This window comes from Aquarana catesbeiana, linkage group LG05, assembly GCF_042186555.1.
Source record: "Aquarana catesbeiana isolate 2022-GZ linkage group LG05, ASM4218655v1, whole genome shotgun sequence".
Taxonomy (NCBI): Eukaryota; Metazoa; Chordata; class Amphibia; order Anura; family Ranidae; genus Aquarana; species Aquarana catesbeiana.
In genome coordinates this window covers 543,903,453-543,916,904 of record NC_133328.1, presented here as the reverse complement: position 1 = coordinate 543,916,904, position 13,452 = coordinate 543,903,453, and positions in this window count along the sequence as shown.

The window sequence follows — 13,452 nt, the reverse complement described above, 5'->3', positions numbered from 1 at the left end:
TGCCAAGCACTAGCAACCATGACTTCATAACACTCACTTTTGTTTTGGAGGATTCACTGACTTTGACAATTGCTTACCTGTTGTATTGGTGAAAAAGCCCTTTCACCTCCTATGTTTCAGCCAAGTGCTCATATTACACTATGGACAAAATGAAACAGCATTCCCCTGTTAACTCCATGGTATTTTAAATTAGCAGCTCCTCAAAAGAAAAAGACCTTCACATTAAATAAACGGTACAGGGAATATAGACCCAGAGAGCAGGAACATTTATTAGAAGAATAAAATATACAACTGTACATTTTAAGGGGAAAATGATAAAGGATACAACTTATAACATATTAGCAAACATTATAAACATATATACAAAGAAGGAGCAGGCTTCTCTTAAATTAAGCCAGGAGTACATAATAGGATTGTGTGTTAGGGTTTTCTGTAAAGGAGCACCTTGTGTTCTTTTATGTGGCCAAAGGGTGGATGCTTTAAAGCGTATCTATAACAAAAAGTTTTTTTTTTAGTTTTATAAGAATGAGGAAAGGTTAGAACCCCTGTCAGTTTTATTGCTATCCTTGGGCTCAGTTTAGAGAGATTTCCCTTCATTCCCATTTCTGGAGACCACTTTTTACCAGGCAGAAAGCAAGGGAAAATCTTCAACAGGCAAACAGAGAACAATAAAAAGCTGACAAAGGTTCTACTTAACCACTTGCCAACCAGCCTCCGTCATACTGCGGCAGGTTGGCTCTATTATGCAAATCACCGTAGCTGTACGTCGGTTCGTGTAATAGATACAGTGGGCGCGCGCACGACACCCGTGATCTCTCCACAGAGAGCCAGAATGGGGATCTGTCAATGTAAACAAACAGATCCCTTTTCTGCCAGGGGAGTAGAGAGAGATCTTCTGCTCCTAGTGAACAGGAATAGCGATCTCTCTCTTCCTCAAGTCAGTACACTGCCCCCACAGTTAGAAACACCTCCTAAGGAACACATTTAACCCCCTGATCAGCACTAGTGTTAACCCCTTTCCTGCCAGTGTCATTTATACAGTAATCAGTGCATTTTATAGCACTGATTGCTGTATAATCGTCACTGGTCCCAAAAAAGTGTCAGTTCTGTACACCGCAATGTCACAGTCCTGCTAAAAATCGCTGATCACCACCATTACTAGTAAAAAAAATAATAATAATAAAAATGCCATGAATCTATCCCCTATTTTGTAGACGCTATAACTTTTGCACTAACCAATCAATATACGCTTATTGCAATTTTTTTTACCAGAAATATGTACAAGAATACATATTGGCCTAAACTGAGGAAGAAATTATTTTTTTATATATTTTTTGGGGATATTTAATATAACAAAAAGTAAAAAATATTGTTTTTTTTCAAAATGTACGCTATTTTTTGTTTATAGCGCAAAAAATAAAAACTGCAGAGGTGATAAAATACCACCAAAACAAAGCTCTATTTATGGGAAAAAAAGGATATAAATTTTGTTTGGGTACAACATCGCACAACTGCGCAACTGTGAGTTAAATCGACACAGTGCCGTATCTCAAAAAATGGCCTGGTCATTAAGGGGGTAAATCCTTCCGGTCCCTAAGAGTTAAATATACGTAAAAATAAGAGTTAAATATACGTAAAAATATATTCATATATTACTTTGCTGTTTTGCTGCTAGAGTGATTCCACCTAACTTCCTGTTTCATTGGCAACCTTTATATGAGACAGGAAATTAAGAAATCTTTTCAAAGGAGCCTTTGATGGCAGTAAAACTTGACAGGAGTTCTAATTCTAAATCTAAAGCTAAATGAACTTTGGCTATATGAACTTAAAACAATCTGATGCCAATCTATATCAAGGAAGGCCATATTTGTTTAAAGAAAAAAGTGGGGTAATATCAGAGTGCTATTTATACTAGCCCCATGATCCAATCACTATGGGGGGGCTGCACCATGCACATTATTAAAAGTAACTTTTTAGCATGTGGCTAATGTTGGAAATCACAGTATATACTGAAAGGTAAATTCCACTTATGTAACATATATAACTGCTAATAAATGAATACATTAGTGCTTGAAGTGGTTGTACATTTTTTTTTCTTTTACAATAATAAACATGACATACTTACCTGCTCTATACAATGGTTTTGCACAGAGCAGCCCCGATCCTCCTCTTCTGGGGCCCCTCCGCTGTCACTCCTGGCTCTGCCACTTTGGCGAATGCCCCCATAGGAGGCCGCTTCCTATGGGGGCACTCTTGCAAGCTTGATCCCGAGCCATGCTGCTTGCATCTATAGACACAGACAGGGCAGCTTGGCCCAGCCCCCACTTCCTTGTCACAAAGCTTGATTGACAACAGCAGGAGCCAAGGGCTCTCACTGCTATCAATCTGCCCTGTGAGAAGAGAGAAAGCAGAGAGATGGAGTTTGTACTCCCGTTTATTTTTAAAATAATTTTGTATAAAAAACAAAAATATTTTGTGATTTTATGTATCTTATCATAGTGGTCTATTGTTTCTGGGCACTTTAAAATCCCCATCTCCCACAGATTCCTCCTTGGGTGAGACATGGGAAACATTTTCTTCACAATTTTGACTTTACCTAGGGCAGTGGTTCTCAACTCCTGTCTTCAGGACCCACTAACAGGCCAGATGTATTACCTTGGGGAGATGCAGACTAGAATACTGCAATCACTGAACAGCTATCTTGCAAACCTGGCCAGTTAGTGGGTCCTTAGAACAGGAGTTGAGAACCACTGACCTAGGGGATTGTGCCAGAATTTTTAAGCAAGCTCCCCCACCCAATCCTCAAGAAATCAGAGAGATCTGCTACTCTCATGCATAGTGCTGGATTGAGATCAGGCTCAGGTGAATATAAGGGGGCTTTTGAAGGGATCGCATGGCACAGAAGGTTTTTTCTACCTTAATACAGAGAATGCTTTAAGGTAAAAAAACCTTAAGCCTTGAGAACCACTTTGAGCGTCATAATTAAAATCATCCACTGTAGACGCAATGATAGTACACTTCAATCACCAGTTAACCTCAGGTATGCAGCCCTCTTCAGACTGGGGAGGTCTCCATAATTAACAATAAAAGACAAAGGTGCGGGCACATAACCTGGTGCATTACCTTAAAAAGCGTTTATTTAGAATATATAAATGCCAAAAACATACTCATAGGAGCCAAAAAGGCTAAAGACCTCAAGGGGTACACCAACCCCAAAACTGGCAATGGAAACAAGATGAGAGCACTCCATGTGGCCTGGACCTCGCTCATAGACAAATGAGCTGACACGTTTCAAGGACGAGACTCTGTCCTTCTTCTAGAGATTAGGAATGGGCGAACGGTTCAGCCCGAGCATAAGTTCAGGCCGAACTTTCTCTGTTCAGATGTTCAGCAATCAGCCGAACAAATTGGTCATTCGACCATTTGTTCGGCTCCCTGAAACGACCACAATGCATTGCAGTGCATTGCAAGCCCTGATTGGCTGAATCAGTGAAAGCTTCAGCCAATCAGGGCATAGAGCACTGTCAGAGTCATAATTGGACACTGTCATCCCGACTTTATCCAATCATGGCTCATTCCAACCCCACAGTATAAAAGTATTCTTTCAATGGCAGCCATTTTCAGTGTGGAGAGAGATAGAACAAGGCTCTGTTCAGTGCTATTAGTTAGTTAGTGTGCTATACTGTGCTATTTTGCTTTAATTGTCAGTGTAGAATATTAGTTTAGTGTCAGTCTAGGGATAGTGTGAGTGTAGTGAGGAGGACCATCATTCAGCTTTGCATAGTGTGCAGCTAGAGTATACATATACATGTGTATAGCTAGAGTTGGGACAGTTCAGATGAATAGACTGTTGAACACCATCTATTTGATTGTATTACTGCCAGTTTAACGCCATATAGTTTTGTGTGCATTACTACCAGTTTAACGCCATATAGTTCTGTGTGCGTTACTGCCAGTTTAAGGCCATTTACTTCTCTGTGCATTACTGCCAGTTTAACGCCATATCATTTTGTGTGTGTTACCGCCAGTTTAACTCCATATAGTTTTGTGTGGTACTGCTAGTTTAACTCCATTTACTTCTGTGTGCGTTACTGCCAGTTTAACGCCATATAGTTTTGTGTGTGTTACTGTCAGTTTAACGCCATTTACTACTGTGTGCGTTACTGCCAATTTAACAACATTTGCCAGAGTAGAATATTAGTTTAGTGTCAGTCTAGGGATAGTGTGAGTGTAGTGAGGAGGACCATCATTCAGCTTTGCATAGTGTGCAGCTAGAGAAGGGACAGCTCAGATAGTTTCACTGTAATGTAGTGAGACCGTGCCATTCATACATACATCAGTGTAGAGTAGGGACAGCTCAGATAGTTTCAGTGTAGTGTAGTGAGACCGTGTCAGTAATCTTTACATTAGTGTATAGCTAGAGTAGGATCAGTTCAGATGACTAGGTTGAACACCGTCTATTTGATTGTGTTACTGCCAGTTTAATGCCATTTACTTCTCTGTGCGTTACTGACAGTTTAATGCCATATAGTTTTGCGTGCATTACTGTCAGTTTAACGCCATATCGTTTTGTGTGTGTTACTGCTAATTTAACACCATATAGTTTTGTGTGTTACTGCCAGTTTAACGCCATTTTATTCTCTGTGCGTTACTGCCAGTTTAACGCCATATAGTTCTGTGTGCGTTACTGACAGTTTAACGCCATATAGTTCTGCGTGCATTTCTGCCAGTTTAACGCCATATAGTTCTGCGTGCGTTACTGCCAGTTTAACACCATATAGTTTTGTGTGCGCTACTGCCAGTTTAACGCCTTATGATTTTGTGTGCGTTACTGACAGTTTAACGCCATATAGTTTTGTACATTACTGCCAGTTTAACGCCATTTACTTCTGTGTGGGTTAATGCCAGTTTAACGCCATATAGTTCTGTGTGTGTTACTGCCAGTTTAACGCCATATCGCTTTGTGTGCATTACTACCAGTTTAACGGCATTTACTTCTGTGTGCGTTACTGCCAGTTAAATGCCATATAGTTTTGCGTGTGTTAATGCCAGTTTAACGCCATATAGTTCTGTGTGCGTTACTCTCAGTTTAACGTCATTTACTTCTGTGTGCGTTACTGCCAGTTTAACACAATGTACTTCTGTGTGCATTACTTCCAGTTTAACACCAAATAGTTCTGTGTGTGTTACTGCCAGTTTAAAGCCATATAGTTTTCTGTGTTACTGCCAGTTTAATGCAATTTACTTTTGTTTGCTTTACTGCCAGTTTAACGCCATTTACTTCTCTGTGCATTACTGCCAGTTTAACGCCATATCATTTTGTGTGAATTACTGCCAGTTTAATGCCATTTACGTCTCTGTGCGTTACTGCCAGTTTAACGCTATATCGTTTTGTGTGTGTTACTGCCAGTTTAGCACCATGTAGTTTTGTGCGTTACTGCCAGTTTAACGCCATTTACTTCTGTGTGCGTTACTGCCAGTTTAACGCCATATAGTTCTGTGCGTCACTGTACTTTTAGTGCATTATATTACAGTATATTATAGTGTATCCATGGAGTGTGTCTGTGTAGTGTGAGTACTCAAATTAAAGTTCACCAAACATCTCTTTACATTGATTAAACTGCATCTATGTACAGATTTCAACTTCTTCTTTACATTTGCTTATAAGCACCGCCCCCTCCCTCCCAATAATGTCTGGGAGGACAACAAGGAGAGGCAGACGTTCCCTTGGCACTGTAAGGGGGCCAGCAACAAATGTGTCCACAGGCAAAGGTGGTAGTGGTGGTCAGTCCTCAGGCAGGGCATCATTTCCTCTGTTTAGTGAGTATACCCATGCTATCCAGCCATAGCATGCAGAGGAGGTGGTGGACTGGCTTACTAAACCTTCCTCATCCTCCTCATCCTCTGTCATGCAAGCAGAGATAAGTTTGCAGTCCCCTGCAGTTGCCAGAGTGGATAAATATGCCTCCTTGCCAACATCTATTCCTGCCATAGCCCCAACATCAGCCATTGAGGAGTCAGCTGAGTTATTTGACCACAGTGTCAGCCACTTTCGCCTTGATGATGCCCAGCCATTACTGGATTCAGATGTTGGGTCTGAGGTTGAGGATGACAGGAGCATGAGCCTAGAAAGAGGGAGAAACACTGGTAGACAAATTGGCATTCATGTTTCCCAAGCCACAGCGTATTGTCAAGTTGTCTCCAGTGGTAATGATGATGATAGAAGAGATGGAGATGATGATGATGATGATGATGATGAGGTCACTGATGCGACTTGGGTGCAAGATAGAGCAGAGGAGGAAACTGAAGGTGAGGCGGCACAACCCCAAGGAGCATTGGCGGCTGGTGCTCAAAATTTTTGGGGGGCGCAAACAAACTGAAAAATACTGAAACCCCCCATCAATTGCAGCCTCATTGTGCCCATCAAATGCAGCCACCTGTGCCCATCAAATGCAATCACCTGTGCCCATCCAACACATCCATTGTGCCCATCAAATGCAGCCACCTGTGCCCATCAAATGCAGCCACCTGTGCCCATCAAACGCAGCCACTTGTGCCCATCAAACGCAGCCACTTGTGCCCATCAAACGCAGCCACTTGTGCCCATGAAATGCAGCCACTTGTGCCCATGAAATGCAGCCACTTGTGCCCATCAAACGCAGCCATTGTGCCCACCAAATGCAGCCCCCTTTGCCCACCAAATGCAGCCATTGTGCCCATCAAACGCAGCCACTTGTGACCATCATATGCAGCCACCTGTGCCCATCAAATGCAGCCAATTGTGCCCATCAAATGCAGCCACATGTGCCCATCAAATGCAGCCACATGTGCCCATCAAATGCAACCACATGTGCCCATCAAATGCAACCACATGTGCCCATCAAATGCAGTCACCTGTGCTCTTCAAACGCAGCTATTGTACTTTTCAAATGCAGCCACTTGTGCCCATCAAACTCAGCCTGTTGTGCTCATCATATGCAGCCACTTGTGCCCATCATATGCAGCCACCTGTGCCCATCAAATGCAGCCATTTGCCCATTAAACACAGCCATTGTGCCCATCATATGTAGCCACTCACCCATCAAATGCAGCCACTATGCCCACCGACCCCCACACTTGTGGGGTTTTCGGCTCTGGCAGGAGCCCCCCACTGGTCGTGGATTGCGGCTCTGGCACCCCCCAGATCATGGCTCCGGCACCCCCACTCGTGCGGATCGTGGCTCCGGCACACCCCCTGCAGCTCTGACAGAGCCAAGGGGACTTACCGCAGCACTGTCAGCTGGAGATCCTCTCAGAGCGGCGGCTCCAGCGTGAGTCTCCTTGCTGCTCTTCCTAAGCGCCAGGCATCCAATAGGGTGGCCTGGCACTTTGGCCAATCAGGAAGCAGGTCTGATGTCCTGCCTCCTGATTGGTGGGGAGGAAGGTTAATGTGACAATAGACAAAAATTAATTTGCTATTGTCACACAATTGGGTGGGATCAGGGCGCACTCTCTGTGCTCTGATCCCACCCTATTTTGAAGCCTATTAGAGCCTATGGCTCTAATCACATGCTTCAAAAAATACCACCCCCTCCCACCCCACCATAGGAATCCATGCGTCTGGCATCCTGAAAGGGGCCGGGTGCATGGATGGGGGGGCGGTGCCCATAGTGCATGGGCCGCCACTGCCAAGGAGACTGACATAAAGAAAGAGTAGAGAGCAGCCACCCTATTGCATCACATTCTGCAGCTGTTATCTCCTGGTACACGCCCCAAAGCTCATCTATCTGGGCCTTTTTCAGCACATCTGCAGCAGATCCCACTGTTGCTAACTGCAACTGTATATTAGGCACATAAAACGTGGCAAAAACACCAACCATTTTGGTACCACATGCTTAACAAGGCATTTAATGTCCAACCACTCAACCCATTGACAAGAGCACCTAAAAGCCACACAAAGGGGCAAAAATCTGTCCCTCCTCCTTACCCACTTCAGTCTGCCCCTGCCATACCGAGTCATTACCTCTCAGCAGCCTCCACTGACAGGGATGATGATATAGCACAGGGTGTCCCAGGTCCTAGCAGCACAACACCACCTGCTGCAGTGAAAAAAAAATATACAGTCCCTGCCACCCACATGCCCAGTGTCTGAATGCAAGCTTGTCAAAACTGTTGACTCCAATTTCTGCCTTTCAGCCTGGTGGATTCTGCTACCTTCCGTGAATTTGCACAATGTGCTGTACCACAATGGCAGGTGCCCAGTCGCTACTACTTTTCACGTAAGGCCGTTCCATCTCTCTACTATCACGTGGAAGGGAATGTTCTTGCATTGCTGGGCAAGGCAGTCAGCCGTAAAATCCACCTTACTGCTGACACGTGGTCCAGCAAGCATGGGCAGGGATGATATATTTTATTCACAGCACACTGCTTGCAACTCGAAAGGATGCAGGACAGGGCTCGGTGCTGCAGCTTGCTGTGCCCCATGTCTCCATACAGCTGGTGGTGATGATGCCAGACCTGTGAGCGCTACCTCCTTCTCCTCCTCCTCTTCCTCCACCACCTCCATGCCCTCCTCTGCAGAATTGTCCTATTAACATCAGGTACCCCCTAAGCATTCAAAGGGCTATTCCCAGAGTCAGGCTAAAAGGTGCCATGCAGTGCTTCAGCTGGTGTGTTTAGGGGACAGGAACCACACCAGAGCAGAGATTCTTGCAGCTCTGCAAGGACAGGCCCAGAGGTGGTTCACACCATGCCAGCTGGAGCCAGGAATGGCGGTGTCTGATAATGGTTCAAACCTCCTGTACGCCCTTAGACAGGGAAAATTGACTGGCACATTTCCTAAATTTGGTGGAGCAGCATTTACTAAGTATGTACTCAGGGTTGCAAGATGTACTAAAGCAGGCCAGAAGAGTCTGTAGCCATTTCAGGTGGTCATACACAGCCAGTGCTCGGTTGGCTTAAATTCAGCGGGAATTACACCTGCCTGTAAACCGCCTGATTTGTGACATGCCCACCAGAACTCAACTTTGGGAATGCTGCAGTGGCTATAAATGCAGCAGAGGGCCGTCACAACTATCTGTGCCAGTACGGCACAACGATGGGCTCAGGCTTTTTCCCCACGCCAATGGCTAATCATTAAGGATGCATGCACTGTATTGTCACCATTTGAGGAGGCCACAAGGATGGTGAGCCATGACAGTACATGCATCAGTGACACAATCCCTGATGTATTCCTGCTGGAATGCCATGTAGGACTCTACATGGCATTATGGACAGGGCACTGAAGGTAGAGCAGCAGGAGGAAGAGGAGGACTTCCTTTCCTCTCAAGGCCCACTTTATCCAGACACCATCATTTCTATATCACAGAACACACAGGAGGAGAGAGGGGAGGAGGATGAGGAGGAAGATTCTGGCACTTTCATAGGCTTCGAAGAGGAAGAAGACATGCGTCAATCTGTAAGCGATGGCTTTCCAATGCCAGGACCCTTGGGAGTAGTAAGTGGCTAGGAGGAGGAAGTTCCAGGTGCTGTAATCCTCAGTGACCCCGAGAAGTCTGCTTCTCAAGCCTCGGCAAATTTGAGGTGCATGGGCAACCTCATACTTCAAAGCCTGCGAAAGGACCCAAGATTACTTGGCATAAAGGAGAAGGATGATTACTGGTTGGCCACTCTCCTTGACCACCATTATAAGGGGAAGGTCTCAGAACTCATCCCATCCCCACAGAGAGTGCAGAAGATAAAATCTCTTGAGGACACTTTAAAGTGGATTTTATTGAACGTTTTTCCTGACTCCAGTAGGTTACAGTGATGTGTAAAATGTAGTTTGCAGTCTTCTGTTGGTCAAGAGTGGAGCGTTGGAGAAGGCGCCCGCCTAAGTGAGGCATTTCGGAATTTTTTAAGTCCTCGCCGCCCAGGGCTGTCAGCTTTCACATTCCATCAGCAGCGTCTGCATCACACGGTGGACGATTACCTCAGGTAAAAGTGTAATATTCCTTTAAATTTCGTACTGGGGGGTGTCTATAGTATGCCTGTAAAGGGGCGCATGTTTCCCGTGTTTAGAACAGTCTGACAGCAAAATGACATTTCAAAGGAAAAAAAAGTCATTTAAAACTACTCGTGGTTATTAATGAATTGCCGGTCCGACAATACACATAAAAGTTAATTGATAAAAACGGCATGGGAATTCCCCACAGGGGAACCCCGAACCAAAATTAAAAAAAAAAATATGACGTGGGGGGTCCCCCTAAATTCCTTACAAGGCCCTACAGGTCTGGTATGGATATTAAGGGGAACCCAGGCCAAAATTAAAAAAAAAAATAGCATGGGGTCCCCCTCAAAATCTATACCAGACCCTTCAGGTCTGGTATGGATTTTAAGGGGAACCCCGTGCCAAAATGTTTAAAAAAATTGGCGTGGGGTCCCGCCAAAAATCCATACCAGACCCTTATCCGAGCACGTAACCTGGTAGGCCGCAGGAAAAGAGGGGGGGACGATAGAGTGCCCCCCCTCCTGAACTGTACCAGGCCACATGCCCTCAAAACACCTTGTCCTCATGTTGATGGGGACAAGGGCTTCATCCCCACAACCCTTGGCCGGTGGTTGTGGGGGTCTGCGGGCAGGGGTCTTATCGGAATCTGGAATCCCCCTTTAACAAGGGGACCCCCAGATCCCGGCCCTCCCCCCTGTGTGAAATGGTAAGGGGGTACAAAAGTACCCCTACCATTTCACAAAAAAAGTGTCAAAAATTTTAAAAATGACAAGAGACAGTTTTTGACAATTCCTTTATTTAAATGCTTCTTCTTTCTTCTATCATCTATCTTCCTTCGGTTTCTTCCTCCATCTTCTTCTTCTTCTGGTTCTTCCTCCGGTGTTCTCATCTGGCATCTCCTCTGCAGGGTCTTCTTCTCTTCATCTTCTTCTCCGGGCCGCTCCACATCCATGATGGCATGGAGGGAGGCTCCCGCTGTGTGACGATTCTCCTCTTCTGACGGTTCTTAAATAGGGACACTCGGTGACCCCGCCCCCCTCTGACATCACGGGGAATGCCACAGGGAAGGCCCCGTCAAGTCCCAGTGCGTACACTGCCTCCCCAGCTGTTTATAAGCAAAGCAAAGGCAGCTTGCAGGGAAAATGTCATTTTTTGGGGGGCTTTATAAATGTAATTATTGCTGCAGCAGATTCTAGACATGGTACAGATCTGCCACTTTACAGGTAGACTAAGGGGACCCCCCAGGCACTATATTGGAAGGCATTTTTCATTTTTATGCTTTCCCTTTTAAAAAATCATTGCTCAATTTTCACAAACTTTTTTTTATTAATACATGTCCCCCAGGGCAGGACCCAGACCCCTATAACCATTGTATGCCCAATTACTTGCATTTAAGCCTTCAAAATGGGCACTTTTGATTTTTGACGTTTGGGTCCCGGGCTAGGTTCGGGCGGCGCTCGAGTGAAGCCGAAAGTGGCCAAGAAGAGCCGAGGACCAGCTCTGTGTATTTCGGCGCCGGCGGCGCCATTTTCAAATCGCGGTCGGCGATTTTGAAGATCAGTCAGCGGGGGATCGGCGTATAACACGCACCCGCAATTTTCCCCTGATTTTAAGGGGAAAAAAGTGCGTGTTATATGCCGATAAATACGGTATATATATATATACATATATATATATATATATCACATACAAACACAACGGCTTAAAATGTATTGCAATGGTACATCAGTAAATCAACATGAACAAGAAATAATTAGTACATAGTAACCCGAACCGGTAGTCAAAAGGTCACTAGCTTGACCAAGAGAGGTCAGCCGACTGGACTCTTAGACATATACCCGACATGTTTCGGAAATTGTTTGTGCAATGGTGTGCATTTTTCTTCTTCAGTGGTAATTTTAGAATGGGTAATTATGTTCTTGTCTGCAACATAAATATAGGTATATAATAATATTTGCATGGCAGCATCCAATAAATATTAATACTGTCAACAACCTTCTATGGATAATACTGAGTAGCAAGACCAAAAGTACTTACATATAATAGATTCACTGCATGTTTGACAAGGATGATGGACTATACAAGAAAGTTTTACATGCCGGCTGTGCACATCCATACACATACACGATATGAGTGGTTAAAGCGTATATCCATAACCCTGTTGTCGGAACATGTTCACAAAAGGTGCCTGACAGTTGCCACAGCAGCAGGATATGCACTGCGGAGACAATGGTAAGAGAAGGGGGTGATTCCCTCTCTTGGCAAAGGTGCATATATATATATATATATACAAAGTAGGTTGTATAGTAAGCAACAAAAGGTGCTCTTGGTAGCTGATAGCTTTGCTCAGCAAGTTTAAAGATCAAAGTATTTACCTTCAGGAGTGATGGCGTGAGTGATGTTGACATCAGGTCAGCAGCCGGCATACTAACAAAGCCCTGTGGGCATCGATAGTTAAATACCAGGCTGTGTCTGGCGCCAGCCAATCAAAATTGCGCCTGCCATCTCGCTTGATCAGCTGTAGGGAAACAGCTGACTTTGAGATCCATGAGCCTTTCAGACACGGAGGTGCACAGCATAGCCACGCCCATCGGGGCGTGATGACGTCACGCATCCCCGCGTCACTGGCGGGAGGGAATTCCCAGCTCATGACGCTAAAGTACAATGAGGGGAACACAATTGCTTCCCCCAGCACATGAGGCTGACACAGAGATGGAACAATCCATTGTCCAGTCGGCCCGCACTGGTGGAGCTTACCCGCCGAGTGTCTACGTAGGGACAAGGGCAACTGGAAATGTGGCAGAAAGCCATCTAATGGATGGATGAATGAACAGCCAGAATGTTTACAGATTATAAAAAAATCACCACACAATACATGGCATATTGGGGATGGCAAGAAAAACAAAAAAGGAGAAAAAGGGTAATTAGAGAAAATGGTGATAATAGAAACTTATTAATAAAATTACAAAATAAGATAAAAATGACATGAAGTCCTACAGGTTTAGCTCACAAACCTGGGATGTGAATCCTGGGAGAAATTATCTAAAATTGACTGCTTCATTCAACCCAGGCGGTTGAGTGGCCTGTAGGTTGAAAATCCACCTGGATTCGCACTGGAGGAGGCATTTATTGAAGTAGCCTCCTCTGGGGCAAAAGTGCACTCGATCCAGTGCCAAGAAGAGTACCTTGGGAAGTGATTTTGGATGCACCATGGCCATGTTTCTGCCAATGACTGCATCTGGATAACGATAATTCTTTTCCAAAATTCATTAATCGTCTTCCCAACGTAGTAGCAGCCACATTCGCAAGTGAACAGATACACTACGCCAGGAGTTGTGCAGTTAACATAGTATTTTGGGTGAAATCGTTGACCATTAGGTAGGTCAATGTTATTTCTTCTGTCCATGTATTGGCAGAATGGACAGCCACCACAGGAGAAAGTGCCAAGCATTTTGCATGCATCACCCCTGTTGAGTTGATATTCA